At 36.1% G+C, this 18,077-nt stretch overlaps 1 pseudogene; it reads right to left on the bottom strand.

The window, feature by feature from the left end:
* Positions 1–16,068: 16,068 nt before the first annotated feature.
* Positions 16,069–17,113, bottom strand: LOC141370772 (glyceraldehyde-3-phosphate dehydrogenase-like; annotated as a pseudogene).
* Between the last annotated feature and the right edge of the window lie 964 nt (positions 17,114–18,077).

Here is an 18,077-nt window from a genome sequence, read left to right as displayed (position 1 = left end):
GCTATTGTAAATAATACTGCAATAAACATAAGGGAACATACATTTTTTTTCAAATTAGTGTTTTCATTTTATTTGGGTAAATACCCAGTAGTAGAATTACTATGTCATACAGTAATTTTATTTTTAATTATTTGAGGAAACTCCATACTGTTTTCCACAGTGACTGAACCAATTTACATTCCCATCAGTAGTGCACAAATGTTCCTTTTTCTCCACATCCTTACCAGCAGCTGTTATTTCTTGTCATTTTGATTTTAACCATTCTTACTGGTATAAGGTGATGATATTGTGGTTTGGATTTGCATTTACTTAATGGTTAGTGATGCTGAGCACCTTTTCATATGTCTGTTGGCCATCTGTATATCTTCTTTAGAAAAATGTCTACTAGGTCCTCTGCCCATTTTTTAATCAGATTTTGTTTTGTTGGTGTTGAATTGTATAGTTCCTTTGTATATTTTGGATATTAACCTCTTATTGGATGTTTCATTTCAAATATATTCTCCTATTCAATAGGTTGTCTTTTTTTTTTTAATGGTTTCCTTTGTTGTGCAGAAGCTTTTCATTTTGATGTTGTATCATTTTATCTTTGCTTTACCCTTGATAGAGGAGACATGTCTAGAAGAATGTTGCTATGGCCAGTGTCAGAGAAATTACTGCTTGTACTCTCTTCTAGGATTTTTATGGTTTCAGGTCTCACATTTTAGGTCTTTAATCCATTTTGAGTTTATTTTTTTTAAAGATTTTATTTATTTATTTGACAGAGAAAACACAAGTAGGCAGAGTGGCAGGCAGAGAGAGAGGGAAAAGCAGGTCCCCTGCTGAGCAGGGAGCCCAATGCAGGGCTCGATCCCAGGACCCCACAATCATGACCTGAGGCGAAAGCAGATGCCCAACCAACTGAGCCCCCCAGGCGCCCCATATTTTTGGGTATGGTATTAGAAACTGCTCCAGTTTCATTCTTTTGCATGCAGCAGTCCAGTTTTCCCAATACAATTTGAAGAGACTGTCTTTTTGTCATTGTTTATTCTTGCCTCCTTTGTCATAGCTTAATTGTTCATATAACTGGTTTTATTTCTGGAGTTTCTATTCTGTTCTATTGACCTAGGTGCCTTTTTTATGTCGGTACCATATTATTTTGATTTCTACAGCCTTGCAGTGTATCCTGAAGTCTTGTATTGTGATACCTCCAACCTTGTTCTTCTTTCTCAAAGTTGCTTTGGCTATTCAGAGTCTTGTGTGGTTCCATACAAATTTTAGTATTATTTGTTCTTGTTTGGGGGAAAATGCTGTTGCTATGTCAATAAGGAATGCATTGAGTCTGTAGATTGCTTTGGGTAGTATGGACATTTAAATGATATTTGTTTCCCAATCCATGAGCATGGAATATCTTTCCATTTATGTCATCTTCAATTCCTTTCATCAATGTTTTATAGTTTTGAAGTACAGGTCTTACACCTCTTTGGTTAAATTTATTTCTACATATTTTGTTCTTTATGGTGCAATCATAAATGGTGTTTTTAAAATTTCTTTCTGCTACTTCAGTATTAGTGTATAGAAACCCTACTAATTTCTGGGTTTTAATTTTGTATCCTGCCACTTTACTGAATTTGTTATTTTTAGTAGTTTTTTGGTGGGGTCTTTAGGATTTTCTATATATAGTATCATGTCATCTGCAAATAGTGACTATTTAAATTCTTCTTTACCAATATGGATACCTCATTTCTTTTTCTTATGATTGCTGTTGTTAGGATTTCCAGTACTATGCTGAATAAAAGTGGAAAGAGTGGACATCCTTGTCTTGTTCCTGACCTTAGAGGGAAAGTGCTCAGTTTTTCACCATTGAGTATAATGTTAGCTGTGGGTTTTCATATATGACCTTTATTATGTTGAGGTACATTCCCTCTAAACCTTTGTTTAGAGTTTTTATCCTGAAAGGATGTTGTACTTTGTTAAATGCTTTTTCTATATCTATTGAGAGGATTATATGATTTTTGTTCTACATTTTGTTGATGTGGTGTATGACATTGATTTGTGAATACTGAATCATCTTGTATCCCTGGAATAAATTCCACCTGATGGTGCTGACTTTTTAATTTATTGTATACAGTTTGCTAACATTTTGTTAAGAATTTTTTCATTGATGTTCATCATGGATATTCTATAAATTCCACCTGATGGTGCTGACTTTTTAATTTATTGTTGTATACAGTTTGCTAACATTTTGTTGAGAATTTTTGCATTGTTCATCATGGATATTGTTCTATAGTTTTGGGGGTTTGTGTATATGTGTGTGTGTGTGTGTGTGTGTGTGTTTTGTTGTCTTTTAACATTAGGATAATGCCAGCCTCATAGCATATATTTGGAAATTTTCCATCCTCCTATTTTTTGGAATAGTTTGAGTAGAATAGGTATTAACTATTCTTTAAATGTCTGGTAGAATTCACTTTTGAATACATCTGATCCTGGACTTTTATGTTTGATAGTTTTTTTTTTTTAATTACCAATTCAATTTCATTACTTGTAATTGTTCTGTTTAGATTTTCTGTTTCTTCTTGGTTCAGTGTTGGAAGATTGTATGTTTCTAGGAATTTATCCATTTCCTCTAGGTTGTCCAGTTTGTTGGAATATAGTTTTTAATAATATTCTCTTTTGTATTTCTGTGATGTCAGTTGTTTCTCCTCTCTCATTCTTGATTTTATTTATCCAGGTCCTTTCTCTTTTTTTATTGATGAGTCTAAGTGTTTGTCAATTTTGTTTATTTTTTCAAAAACAAATTTCTGGTTTGATTGATTCCCTCTTTCTTTTTTAGCCTTTATATCATTTATACTACTACAGCCTTTATGATTTCCTTTCTTCTGCCCATCTGGGGCTTTGTTCTTTTTCTACTTTCTTTAGGTGTAAGGTTAGATTGCTTATTTGAACTATTCTTTTTTCTTAAGGTAAGTCTGTGTTTCTATACACTTCCCTCTTAGAACTGCTTTTGCTGTGTCTCAAAGATTTTGTACCATTGTTTTTTCATTTTGACTTGTTTGCGTGTATTTTTTAAATTTATTTCTTGATTACTTTGTTGAGCCATGGGTTATTCAGTATCATGTTGTTTAGTCGTGTTTGTGTTTTTTCCCTTTTTTGTGATTTATTTCTAGATTCATACTGTTGTGATCAGAAAATAATAATGCATGGTATGATTTCAATCTTAAGTTTATTGAGTCTTGTTTTATGGTCTAATATGTTATCTATAATAGAGAATGTTCCATGTTCACTAGAAAAGAATGTGTATTCTGGTTTTATTTTTTTGAGTGGAATGTTCTTTATATTTGTTATGTCCATCAAATCCAATGTGCCATCAAACACATTGTTTCCTCATTGATTTTCTGCCTGGATGATCCATCCATTGATGTATGTGGGGTGTTAAAGTGCCCTACTATTGTTGTTTTACCATTAATTTTTCTTTGTGTTCATTAATATTTGCTTTATATATTTAGGTGTTCTAGTGGAGGGTACATAGATATTCATAATGGTTATATCCTTTTTATGGATTGATACCTTTATCATTTTGTAATGCCCTTCTTTGTCTCTTGTTACAATCTTAGTTTCAGACTCTATTTCGTCTGATATAAGTATTGCTACCCCAGCTTTTTTCTTTTCTACTTCCATTTGCATGGAAATATTTTTCCATCCCTTCACTTTCACTTTGTATGTGTCATTGGTTTGAGTTGAGTCTCTTGTAGGCAGCATATACGTGGGTCTTATTTTATAATCCATTCCACCATGCTGTGTCTTTTCATTGGGATATTTAGTCCATTTATATTCAAAGTAATTATTGGTAAGTATGTACTTACTGCCATTTTAAAAATGTGTTTTCTGGTTGGCTTTGTAGTACTTCTTTGCGCCTTTCTTCTTCTCTTGCCTTTCTTTTTGGTTGATGAGCTTCTGTAGCATTAACTTTGGCATTCCTTCTCTTTACTTTTTGTGTATGTAACATAGATTTTGGATTTGTGGTTACCATGCAGTTCATTTATAACATCCTATATAAACAGCAGTCTATTACTTTGATGGTCATTTCAGTTCAAACATATTCTAGGAGAAAAAAAGAAAAAGGAGAAAGCTTGTTTTGTTTTTCACCCTAACTTTTCACTACCTTTTCCATGTTTTGTGTACATGTCATATTTTACATCTTCTTATTCATAATAGGGACTATGTCTAATTGCGGACATTTATTTTCCACTAAAAGAAGGTACTTTAACATTTCTTATAAGGCTGGTTTAGTGGTGATAAAATCATTTGCTTTTGTTTGGGAAACTCTTTTCTCACCTTCAAACCTGAATGATAACCTTGCTGGGTAAAGTACTCCTGGTTGTAGGGATTTTTTTTTTCCTTTCAACACTTTGAATATATCATGCCACTCCCTTCTGACTTACAAAGTCTCCACTGAAAAATTAGCTGATAGCCTTATAGGTTTACCCTTAAGGTAATTTGTAGGTAACTTTTTGTTTCTCTCTTACTGCTTTTAAAATTCTCTCTTTATCTTGAAACTTTGACATTTATTTATTATGTGCCATGGTGTGGCCCTTCCAGGGTTCATCTTGTTTGGAATTCTCTCTGATTCTTGGACTTGGATATCTATTTCCTTTCCTACATTAGGGAAGTTTTCAGTTATTTCTTCAAATAAGTTTTCTACACTTTTCTCTCTTCTTCTCCTTTTGGGACCCTATAATGTGAATGTTTGTTCACTTGATGTTGCTCAAGATATCTCCTAATCTATCCTCACTTAAAAAATATATTTTCTCTTTTTGCTGTTTAGCTTGAGTGCTTCCCATTACCCTTCCTGAGTGTTGATGCATTCTTCTGCATCCTCTAATCTACTGTTGATTCCTCTAGTGTTTGTGTGTGTGTGTTTTATTTCAGTTACTGTATTCTTCAGCTCTGATTGGTTCTTTTAGTATTTTTAGTCTCTTTTTTCAAAGTCTCACTGAGATCTTTCACTCTTTTCTCCAGCCCAGTGAGTCTTTTTACAAGCACTACTTGAAATTATTTATCAGGCATATTGCTTATCTATCTCTGTTTCATTTAGTTCTTTTTCTGAGGATTTTTCTTGTTCTTTCTTTTGGAGCATATTCCTCTGTCTCCCCATTTTGCTGACTTTGGATTAGACAAAGTGGCTACCTCTAAGTTTGAAAAAGTGGTCGTGTTCATTGTGTACTCTATAGAGGCTGTGTGTGCTTGGTGACTTTTACTAGGTGCCTGGAGCTGTGGCTGTATATGCTAGTTGCTCTTTAAAGCACAGGTTCTTAGAGAAAGAAGAAAATAATAAAAGAAAAAAATTAAAATAAAAATAAGGAAAATGAGTAGAAAAATTCAGAAAAGAGAAAAAATTAAAACAAAATTTTAAAAATAAAATAGAAATAATTTAATTAAAAAAATAAAATAAAACCCAATAAATACTCCCATGACTTATTTTCTGTGCCCCAGCAACACAGGGTCTGATGTGGGCTTGCAAACTGTCACTTAGGTCATAAGCTCACTGTGATCTGGACCTTGTTCTGGTCTGGACTTTTAAGGTAAAGGTCGAGAGAGTGTCCCCACAGCTCCTTGATCCTTTTAAACCATATTTGTTTTTTTTATTTTTCTGTGTCCCAGTGTGACAGAGGCTGATGGCTTGGGGATTCTGGGATTGCTGAGGGTACAAGCTCCCTATAAGGACCACACCTGCCAGTATGGTGTTGGGACCAGCCTGTTATGGTATCCAGACTCTTCTCCAGTCTTGGCTTTAAGGAACAGTGGGAAAGAGCATTGCTGCTACTTCTTGGTTCTTCTAAGCCCCAGCTTTTTTCCTGTGTCCCAGCCTGACTAGGTCTGGTCTGGGCTTGTAAACTGTGGGCTTGCTGAAGTTGCAAGCTCACAGTGACAACCAGACCTGCCTGTTTTGGTGTATAGACCTTGCCCTGGTCTAAGATTTTAAAATGGAATGGGAACATCAACCATGTCTTTATCCAGTCCCTCTGACCTGGAGAGTGTTCCAGCAGCTTCTCTGCCCTTTGACAGAGTTCTAGTATGGTGTCTGTTATATGCTACCTGCTTTTTTAAAACCTTTTTTTTTCTTTTTCTGTGTCCAAGGACAAAAGGATTTTGTTCCTAGTCCCTCAGTACTATCTACCTACCACTGCTGTGCAAAGTGTTAGGGGTAGGAGTTCCCCCCACTATGTCTTCCATCTCTCCTGATGTTCTTTTGCCATTCTGTCTTTGGTTTTCAGTAGCTGTTCTGTCAGTCCTCAGTGTTTCTTCAGGAGGAATTGATGTATTAATAGGTGTAATTTGGTGTCCTTTGTGGAGGGGGTGAGGTCAGGGTCTTCCTAGGTTGCCATCTTGGACCAGAACTCTCTTATTTTTGTTTTATTATTGTTTGATCTAATTTTCCCTCTTATCACCTTCTACATGAATTTTATGGAAAATGTCTCTTTCTGTCTCATTAAAGATACCTGTAGTAGATTAAAAAAATGGCCATAAATTTTTTGCTATTTCTTCTGTTGAGAAACTCAAGACTATTTCATTTCTCCTTAGATCTAACTGGCCTTGTGACTAGTTTTTACTAATAGAATACAGCAGAAGAGATACTATGTAATTTCTGAGGCAGAATTTTAAGAGATTTTCATCTTCTGCCTTCACAACTTAGAACATTTCCATTCAGAACCACCATGCTATGAAAAAACCAAATAAGCTGAAGAAGAGATCATATGAAAGGTAGAAAGACATGCTGTCCAGGCCAAGCTAAGCCCCCAGCCTACAGCCAGCAGCAACTGCTAGCCATGTCATTCTGCTATCTTGAATGTTTTAGCCCCAGTCAAGCTTCCAGTTGAATATAGTCTCAGACAACACCATGGGAAACAGAAAATATATATAGCTGATCCAAGTCAACCTAAAAATCATAAATGATAATACTTGTTTTAAGCCACTAAGTTTTTGGCAAGTTGCTATGTGGCAATAGACAAAAAAGATACATTTGGTTTTCTAAATTTTTCTCCTATTTCTTGTCATAGAATAGTTTCTTTTCTTGCATCTTTTTTTAATTTTTAAGGTGCTACTTTTTTGCTGATTCAATAGAGCATTTTCCCACTGGTACCCATGTGTGAGTGTACATACAAATCTGCACCTGTGCAAGCATAATCATAATTTAATCCTTAAATATTTGTTCATGTTTCATAAAAACTATACCTTTTAGGTTGCAGTATCTCATTACCAGTTTCCCCTCCTCTGTTTCTACTTTTCTTGATGCTATAAAGTTAAAGTGCATTTTTTGAAAATTAGCTTAGGGAGCATGAGTATGTTGAGTACAATGTTTTTCTGAATACTTCTGAGTTTTTCTGGAGACAGAGAATGAGAGACTCTGAACAGAAGACTGAAAAAGGATGACAGGCATATTATCTTCTTACATTCTTTGTTCTGTTTCATTATAGCAAGCATGAGTATGCCTCTGTTTTTGTTGTTATTGGGAACTCAGGCCAAAATTCCTTCCATATTCTAGGCACCATAACTTAATAGCAATCATATCTTTATAGATATGTTGGTGCTAAAGCAGGGGCTGTCATTCAGATAAGACATTTTAAAAGGTGGTGGAATTGTGAAATTTTACACACACACACACACACACACACGTATGTTTCTGCCCCTTGTTCTGGGACAGAGCTCCTAAATCTCTTGGAATTTCCTGGGTGAGAGTAATTTCTTTTTGTTTTAATGAGGTCACTCTTAGTGGGTTCCTAGATAGTTTCAGGATGGGGGCTGTTCACCAGGAAGTCCAAGTCATTATTAGAAGCTTGAAACTTTCATCTCCACCCCGATTCTCTGAAAAGGGAGTGGGGTTGAAGATTGAGTTAATGATTAATTATGCCTACATGATGAAGTCTCCATAAAAAAACAAAAGGTAAAAAAAAAAAAAAGTTTCCAGGTTGGTGAACATATCTGCAGGATGGGAGGGTGGCACCCCAAATCCATAGCAATATAAATCCCTGCTCTTGGGACCTTTCCAGACCTTTCCCTATGTATCTATCTCTTAATCTGGCTGTTCTTTTATATCCTTTATTATATAATAAAACTGTAAACATAAATAAATATTTCCCTGAGTTCTGTGAACTGTTCCATCAAATGATGGCATCTGAGGAGGGGGTCATGGAAACCTGGACTTGCAAATGATATCTGAGGTAGGTTAGGAAGGCAGTATTATGAATCCTTAATCTGTGGGGTCTGCACTAACTCTGATTGGTGTCAGAATTGAGTTGATTTGTAGAACACCAGCTTGTATCACAGAGAATTGTTTGGGGTTGGGGGAGGAATCCACACATTTGATATCAAAAGTGTTCTGAGTGTAGAAGTAGTGACAGTGAAGGAAAAGCAGTGAATTCTCCCTCTAGATGGGAATTCATAATAAACTTTCCTAAATCTAGCCATTAAGTGTCATATACAATTCCACTCAAACAATTGAAAATCGTTTAATTTTCAAATAAGCTCTATGTTTTTAAAGATGAATCATTTACATTTTTCAGTATTAACACTGATGTGAGTACATTTTAAGGAGAGGTAATAGCAATGCCAATATTTCTTATTGAATTGATATACAAGCAGAAAAATAACTTACTAAAACAAAAATGAAATAGAGTTTGGGAACTTTTTTTTTATTAACATGTAATATTTTTTTCAGGGGTACAGGTCTGTGATTCATTAGTCTTACACAATTCACAGCGCTCACCATAGCACATACCCTCCCCAATGTCTATCACCCAGCCACCCCATCCCTCCCACCCCCACCACTCCAGCAACCCTCAGTTTGTTTCCTGAGGTTAAGAATTCCTATCAGTGAGATCATATGATACTTCTCTTCCTCTGATTGACTTATTTTGCTTAGCATAATACCCTCTAGTTCAATCCATGTGGTTGCAAATGGCAAGATTTCATTTTTGATGGCTGCATAATATTCCATTGTGTATATATATCACATCTTCTTTATCCATTCATCTGTTGATGGACATCTAGGCTCTTTCCATAGTTTGGCTATTGTGGACATTGCTGCTATAAACATTGGGATGCATGTGCCCCTTTAGATCCCTACATTTGTATCTTTACAGTAAATACCCAGTAGTGCAATTGCTGGGTCATAAGGTAGCTCTATTCTCAACTTTTTGAGGAAACTCCATACTGTTTTCCAGAGTGGTTGCACCAGCTTGCATTCCCACCAACAGTGTAGGAAGGTTCCCCTTTCTCCACATCCTCACCAACATCTGTCATTTCCTGACATGTTAATTTTAGTCATTTTGACTGGTGTGAGGTGGTATCTCATTGAGGTTTTGATTTGAATTTCCCTGATGCTGAGCGATGTTGAGCACTTTTTCATGTGTCTGTTGGCCATTTGGATGACTTCTTTTCAGAAATGTCTGTTCATGTCTTCTGCCCATTTCTTGATTGGATCATTTGTTCTTTGGGTGTTGAGTTTCATAAGTTCTTTATAGATTTTGGATACTAGCCCTTTATCTGATATGTCATTTGCAAATGTCTTCTCCCATTCTGTCGGTTGTCTTTTGGTTTTGTTGACTGTTTCCTTTGCTGTGCAAAAGCTTTTTATCTTGATGAAATCACAATAGTTCATTTTTGCCCTTGCTTCCCTTGCCTTTGGCAATGTTTCTAGGAGTAAGTGGCTGCAGCTGAGGTTGAAGAGGTTGTTGCCAGTGTTCTCCTCAAGGATTTTGATGGATTCCTGTCTCACATTGAGGTCTTTCATCCATTTGGAGTCTATTTTTGTGTGTGGTGTAGGGAAATGGTCCAGTTTAATTCTTCTTCATGTGGCTGTCCAATTTTCCCAACACCATTTGTTGAAAAGACTGTCTTTTTTCCACTGGACATTCTTTCCTGTTTTGTCAAAGATGAGTTGACCATAGAGTTGAGGGTCCATGTCTGGCTCTCTGTTTTGTTCCATTGATCTATGTGGGGTTTTTTTTTTGTTTTATTTTGTTTTTTTGTGCCAGTACCATATTGTCTTGATGATGACAGCTTTGTAATAGAGCTTGAAATCCAGAATTGTGATGCCACCAGCTTTCCTTTTCTTTTTCAACATTCTTCTGTCTATTCGGGGTCTTTCCTGGTTCCATACAAATCTTTGAAAAAAGTGGATGGTATTTTGATAGGGATTGCATTAAATGTGTAGCTTGCTCTAGGTAGCATACATACACATTTTCACAATATTTGTTCTTACAATCCATGAGCATGGAATGCTTTTCCATTTCTTTGTGTCTTCCTCAATTTCTTTCATGAGTATTTTATAGTTTTCTGAGTACAGATCTTTTGCCTCTTTGGTTAGATTTAGTCCTAAGTATCTTATGGTTTCGGGTGCAATTGTAAATGGGATCGACTCCTTGATTTCTCTTTCTTCTCTCTTGGTGGTGGTGTATAGAAATGCAACTGATTTCTGTGCATTGATTTTATATCCTGCCACTTTACTGAATTCCTGTATGAGTTGGGGTGGAGTCTTTTGGGTTTTCCACATAAAGTATCATATAATCTGCAAAAAGTGAGAGTTCCAATTCTTCTTTGCCAATTCAGATGCCTTTTATTTCTTTTTGTTGTCTGATTGCTGAGGCTAGAACTTCTAGTACTATGTTGAATAGCAGTGGTGATAGTGGACATCCCTGCTATGTTCCTGACCTTGGGGGGAAAGTTCTCAGTTTTTCCTAACAGTATGATATTCGCTGTGGGTTTTTCATAGATTGCTTTTATGATATTGAGGTATGTACCCATTATCCCTACACTCTGAAGAGTTTTAATCAAGAAAGGATGGTATACTTTGTCAAGTGTGTTTTCTGCATCTATTGAGAGGATCATATGATTCTTGTTCTTTCTTTTATTAATATATATTGTATCACATTGATTGATTTGTGGATGTTGAACCAAACTTGCAGCCCAAGAATAAATCCCACTTGGTCGTGGTGAATAATCCTTTTAATGTACTGTTGGATCCTATTGGCTAGTATTTTGGTGAGAATTTTTGCATCCATGTTGAGGGATATTGGTCTGTAGTTCTTTTTTAGGGGGGTCTTTGGTTTTGGGATCAAGATAATGCTGGCCACATAAAATAAGTTTGGAAGTTTTCCTTCCATTTGTATTCTTTGAAACAGTTTCTGAAGAATAGGTATTAATTCTTCTTTAAATGTTTGGTAGAATTCCCCTGAGAAGCCATCTGGCCCTGGGCTTTTGTTTGTTGGGAGATTTTTGATGACTGCCTCAATTTCCTTACTGGTTATGGGTCTGTTCAGGTTTTCTATTTCTTCCTGGTTCAGTTTTGGTAGTATATACATCTCTAGAAATGCATCCATTTCTTCCAAATTATCTAATTTGCTGGCATATAGTTGCTCATAATATGTTCTTATAATTGTATTTCTTTGGTGTTGGTTGTGATCTCCCCTCTTTCATTCATGATTTTATTTATTTGGGTCCTTTCTAAGTCTGGCCAGGGGTTTATCAATCTTGCTAATTCTTTCACAGAACCAGCTCCTAGTTTTGTTGATCTTTTCCACTGTTCTTTTGGTTTCTATTTCATTGATTTCTGCTCTGATCTGTAGTATTTCTCTTCTCCTGCTGGGTTTAGGCTTTATTTGCTGTTCTTTCTCCAGCTCCTTTAGGTGTAGGGTTAGGTTGTGTATTTGAGACCTTTCTTATTTCTTGAGAAAGGCTTGTATAAGCTATATATTTTCCTCTCAGGACTGCCTTTGCTGCATCCCAAAGATTTTGAACAGTTGTTTTCATTTTCATTTGTTTCCATGAATTTTTTAATTCTTCTTTAATTTCCTGGTTGACCTATTCATTCTCTAGTAGGAAGCTCTTTAGCCTCCATGTATTTGAGTCCTTCTGACTTTCCTCTTGTGATTGAGTTCTAGTTTCAAAGCATTGTGGTCTGAAAATATGCAGGGAATGATCCCAATCTTTTGGTACCGGTTGAGACGTGATTTGTGACCCAGGATGTGATCTATTCTGGAGAATGTCTTTTTTACAGATACTGAGAAAAGAAGCCAAACACCTACACTTTGGTCAGACTACAGTCATTTTCTTGTTATGTTTGAATAAAGAGTAATAGATTTCATGATTAAAATATTACAAAGTGATTTCCAAAAGTTGGGTATGGACTATATAAGCATTAATTAAGTTAGACTTTGCATATTTCTGTGAGTACTTGTGCACTTAGGAATATGAATGAAATAAGCATACAACAGCACAAATAGAAGGGAAAATTGTTTTATATTTCATTATTTGTAGAAAAAATGTAGTTCTGAACTTGTATAATGATACAAAGTGTATTCTATTTTCAAAATACTCTTACATCTGTGATAGATACTACAAAAGAAACTGCAGAAGTGTACAGAGTATTTTCAGTCTAAGACGATTTTGCCAGCAATATTATCCTCACTTGAAAGGGCAACTAGGGCTTTGCTTAATAAAGCTTTGAACCTCCTCTGTCTTAAATCTCTTCTAATAATATTAAGCTAGCACTTAAACACTGAAATGCACCATGTCATTAATACCAGATAGAATTTTCCTGAAGACCCTTTACCATCACCAAACACAAGGTCTAACATCTTCTCCAGGAATAATTCTAAGGCCACATAGAAAGAGAGTGCTTGCCTCTTTGTAAGCCAGGAACAGTTGTAATGTGACAAATTTTCACTGATACAGTTTTGTATCTTACTAATGTACAATAGCAACCTTAGCTACTTCTCCCCTGCCACCTCCACATTCTTTCCTAGTGTCTATCGCCATGTCAATTATATTTTGTTCAGGGGAGATATGGCACACTGTTTATTATTTCATTCATCACATTTTGTAACAAGTTCATTATATGGGGGAATCATTGAGATGCTTTATTTATAGGAGGAGGGAGATGGAATTGTAGCAGCTCTGTTCTTGAGGCATATACAATTGGACCATTTTCTACCAGGTTATGGTGTGTGATTCCAATGCTTATGAATTCTTTCATCCCTAGTTCAGATTCTACTTTTCTAGAACATTCTAGCTTACTAAAAATTCCCTGCATCTAACCTTCTCTTCCTATACAGATGAAGAGAGATATTTAGGTACAGATTACAGATTGATATCCATATAATAAATAATTTAATCATACAAAATTTAAAAAAAGATGCATTTACCATTTTTTAATGAAAAGGTGTATATCCCTAAAAGAAGAAAATGTAATATTTATGCCAACACTCAAGAAATACATTCTCCTAAGTATTTTATCACATTGTAATAAAAGAAAAAAATCAGTGAAATATAGTTTTAATATCTCTCCATATGATGACTGTAACAAATAATTAGATGTGAAATCACAATGTTTGGTATTGGCCTTTATAGTCAATGGCATGAAGGAACATTGAAAGCCTGAAGTGTGTTATCTGCTTAATTCATTGTACATAATTTTTTAACTTCAAAACATGCAATATTTTATGCAATGTTTACTTTTTAAATAATGTGTTACTTCTCTGCATTGTTTCCTGGGGACAGTTTGAAACAAAATTACAAAGTTTGATGGCAGTAGAATATTTTGCAGAGGGTTTCTAAAATCTACCTTTGATTGCAGAGTCTAGCATTGCCCCAAGGAGCTCTTTATAAGTTGATAAGCAGGCAGTTGGGGAGTGTCATGGAATCCCAGCATGTTTGAAGATAAAAGGACATTCTTTGCAAGTCAAATGAAGATGACCTATTTACAATTTCGTTTTTACTTCACCACAGATGATTTGGAGTTTTGTAAGTATAAAACAAGGGGGAAAAGCTTCCATTTAACCTTCAGTGTCAAACAATAAAAGGAGCATTATCTGTAAGTAGGTCTTTCTGTGTCTCCTATTATTTGGGAAATATATTAAAATAAAAAAGAATAGCATTGATGTTAGCAATAGTAAAAGAAATAGCCTTTCCTTTTTAAATTCATTATAAGCTTCAGATATTTTTGTTTTTACTAAACTATAGTTAGCTTTTTGGAGTTGTTTTATCTTACTGTCCTGTGCGTGTGTGTGTGTGTGTGTGTGTGTGTGTGTGTGTGCAGTGCCCTCTTCCCTTTACTTAAGTATTTGGACAATGCAAGCAATTTGAAATATTTTCTTATAGCATATTTATGTCCAAGAAGTAATCCTTTGTGTTTTATGTGTGGTGGTCTCCTGTAAGGAAACAATAACATATATGCCAAATAACGTTTGATTTGTTATCCAAATCATTGAAGGTGTTTGTATGTGTAGTTGGGGAGGTCAAGCATTGAGACAGTTCAGTGACAAGTACAGGAATGTATAAAAAGGAATGACAGTGAAAAATACTCATAAAATTGTAATACTGAAGGTTTCTTAGATGTACTTCCTTCAAATATAAATCCCTTCAAAAGCTTATTCTTCAGCCTCTACTTGAACATTCCAATTGTAGGAATCCTAATATTTTCTTGCCAGTATTTTCTTATGGAGGTCACAGTAATCATTAGAATTTCCCTTTTATTACATCCATTATTTAATATTAATCTCCTCTATAAGGAGTATTAATATGTGTACTAATCCTAATCAAATATTATCCCATTTATTTTGCTCATTAGTTTTTTTAAGATAGATACACCTAAACTCAGTCATTTTCATATTTCATTATTACAATAAAGTTAAAGAATATTTGGGGGAAAATAAAAAAATTCTACCACCCAAAATTATTTTATTCCTGTGTATTTTTTTTTTGCCTCTAAGCTAGAAAAAATGTTTTGTAACTTTTCCCACTTCTAATTCTTTGTTCTGTAGACACAAAGAATATGTATATTCTTTTTCCACATGTAAGCCTTCAAATATTTAACAGAGTTATATTATATTCCTTGATTGATAGCCCATATCTAGGTTCATAGTATCACGTGACAATTAGAGATTAGTCAAATGTGATTTCAGAACCCCTCATGTTCCTGTTTGATCTCCTTTGTATATGCTCTGGTTAATCAACTATAAAAATATCCGCCAAAAGGGAAATGGTATCTAGATGTGGCCTGGAGACCACATATAACTTGATGAGGGCATTACCTACATTTTTGTTAATACAACTTGCATCTGTATTTATGTTGGTTCCCATCTGATTCCTGAGTTTTGTAAGCTTTCAGGCAGTATCATTTTCTTTCTTTTTTTTAGTATAAATATGTCAGTTCAGTTTCTACCTCTATTTGCTATAATAATTCTCTATTGTATATTCCTAATTTCAGAACTGTACACTTTGTTTTTATAGTTTATCTTTTAGCTACCATTTCAGTTTACTTATTGATGTTAGGGAATCATGATCTCCATTTTAACTACACTTTATAATTGTGTATCTATGTTTTCACTCAAGTAGCCAATTAAAGTTTCATCTATACAGGGCTGAAGAAAATGTCAAAAACAAATGACACTTGCTAATGGCACTATACCAAAGGAGATAAACTCCATCAATCACTATTATTTGGATGTCATCCATCTTACCTGTGTTTATATGAGTTGACACCACTGTGTTAGACACTACTGAATTAGCTTTTTTAGTAAAAGTAAGAAATACAATGATTTAGAATGACCATTTTCTTGATGAAATCTATGATAATGTTAAGTAAACACCATTTTCTTTTTAATTACTTCTTTCTGGATTTTTAGCATTTTATTGGGAAGATGGACAGATTGTAGTGCTTGTTGAGTAAGAAAACTACTAAGTCATGAGTGTTCACAGAGGACTTTATTCTTACTTGTCCTCCCCCCTCATTATCATCATTAAACCCTTCTAGTACTGAGATTCTGCTAAATGCTTGAGCACATGTTCTATACTGTAAGAATATCACTTAACAGGAAATTAAGGATCATATTTATGGTTACTGGCCACTAAGAGGCACTGAATTTTTTTTTTCTTTTTGGCTGGGTACAGTATACTTTATTGATGGTACATGACAAGGTAGGGCTCCCCAAACCCCTCCCCTTCTTCAGGGGGTCTGGGATGGAAACGGTGGAGGTTGGGAGATTCTTAGTGTTTTGGGGGAAAAGTTGGGGCAGGGACTCCCCAGCACCTGAGGGCCTCTCTCTTCCTCTTGCTCTCACTGGGGCTGGTGGTCCAGGGGGCTCTTACTACTTGGAGGCCATGTGGACCATAAGGTCCACCACCCAGTTGCTGTAGCCAAATTGTCATATCAGGAAATGAGCTTGACATAGTGGTCGTTGAGAGCAATGTCAGCCCTGGCATCGAAGGTGGAGGAGTGGGTGTCACTGTTAAAGTCGCAGGAGACAACCTGTCCTCAGTGTACCCCAGGATGCCCTTGAGGGGGCCCTCTCACGCCTGCTTCACCATCTTCTTGATGTCGTCGTATTTGGCAGCTTTCTCCAGGCGGCAGGTCAGATCCACGACGGATACGTTGGGGGTGGGGACACGGAAGGCCATGCCAGTGAGCTTCCCGTTCAGCTCAGGGATGACCTTGCCCACAGCCTTGGCAGTGCCAGTGGAAGCAGGGATGATGTTCTGGGCAGCCCCTCGGCCGTCGCGCCACAGCTTCCCAGAGGGAACGTCCACGGTCTTCTGGGTGGCAGTGATGGCATGGAGAGTGGTCATGAGTCCCTCCACGATGCCGAAGTTGTCATGGATGACCTTGGCCAGAGGAGCCAAGCAGTTGGTGGTGCAGGAGACATTGCTGACAATCTTGAGGGAGTTGTCATACTTCTCATGGTTCACACCCATCACGAACATGGGGGCATCGGCAGAGGGAGAAGAGATGATGACCCTCTTGGCCCCACTCTTCAAGTGAGCCCCAGCCTTCTCCATGGTGGTCAAGACCGCAGTGGACTCCACAACATACTCAGCACCAACATCACCCCATTTGATGTTGGTGGGATCTCACTCCTGGAAGATGGAGATGGACTTTCCATTGACAAGCTTCCCGTTCTCAGCCTTGACTGTGCTGTGGAATTTGCCATGAGTGGAATCATACTGGAACATGTAGACCATGTAGTTGAGGTCAATTAAGGGGTCATTGATGGCAACAATATCCACCTTGCCAGAGTCAAAAGCAGCCCTGGTGAACCAGGCGCCCAATACGGCCAAGTCCATTCACTCCGACCTTCACCATCGTATCTCAGGGACGCGGCTGGCACTGCACCAGAATATGTGGCTGTCTGTCCAACGGGGAGGAGCTTTGCTCTAATGAGTTACTTGATTACTTGAGTTACTTGATTCTTAAAAATCCTATTATTTTCCCAATGCATTATGCAATAAGCAGATCTTACACTCATGAATATCATTACTGTAGTGATAAGGATTCTTCTTGATGCTCCATAACCAAACAGCTTGAAGACATGATCTTTGAAGCAATGGGTTGGTGTTAAACTCCATGAGTATGGCCTAGTAAAAGCTACCAGGCAAGATGGTGTAATGGCATTTTTGGTCTGTTTTCCTTTTAGAAAAAGTTAAAAAACTGCAGTACAATTTAATTTCCACTGTCCCTTTTACTCTCAATTTGAGACATTCAAAAGCCTTGCACCCGTGTTTGTATGTTTTTGGTTTTGTTACCTCATTCTTTCAGAGAGACATTAAAAGAGCTATCAGAAGTATTTTATAAAGTATTAAAGTCATCTGTCCCTTTCTCTTGTTGAGGGAGAACACTATTTATTGGAATAATCTATGCATTGAACTATCCTGGTATGAATATGAAAGCCCCTCAGCATGTGGACTATCATCTAATGTCTCCATAATGTACAACATTGCATATTTGTAATAAGGGCAGGGTAAAGATGATGTTAAAATGTTAAAAATATTTTGTAGAAAATAATCAGAGATAATGTTTACCTAAATACCAGTATTCATATTAGTCTTTCTTTGATCTTTGTGTACATACATAAAACTTAAATGTCCTATTATTTCCCTAATTTTGGTCATTGCAAAGGAGAAAATGGAGTAGTTGTTAAAAAGTTAACAGAAGCATGGATTTTGGTGACAGATATTATCTCAGATTCAAGTCTTGGTTTTTCTGTTTATTAACCCTTTGACTTGTGAAAATTATGTGGATTCTCCATTTTATCCATTCAGAAAGTGAT

This window comes from Callorhinus ursinus, unplaced genomic scaffold (assembly GCF_003265705.2).
Source record: "Callorhinus ursinus isolate GAN/ISIS: 27379988/994484 unplaced genomic scaffold, GSC_fseal_2.0 scaffold1, whole genome shotgun sequence".
NCBI lineage: Eukaryota > Metazoa > Chordata > Mammalia > Carnivora > Otariidae > Callorhinus > Callorhinus ursinus.
This window is presented reverse-complemented; position numbering and strand designations above follow the sequence as displayed.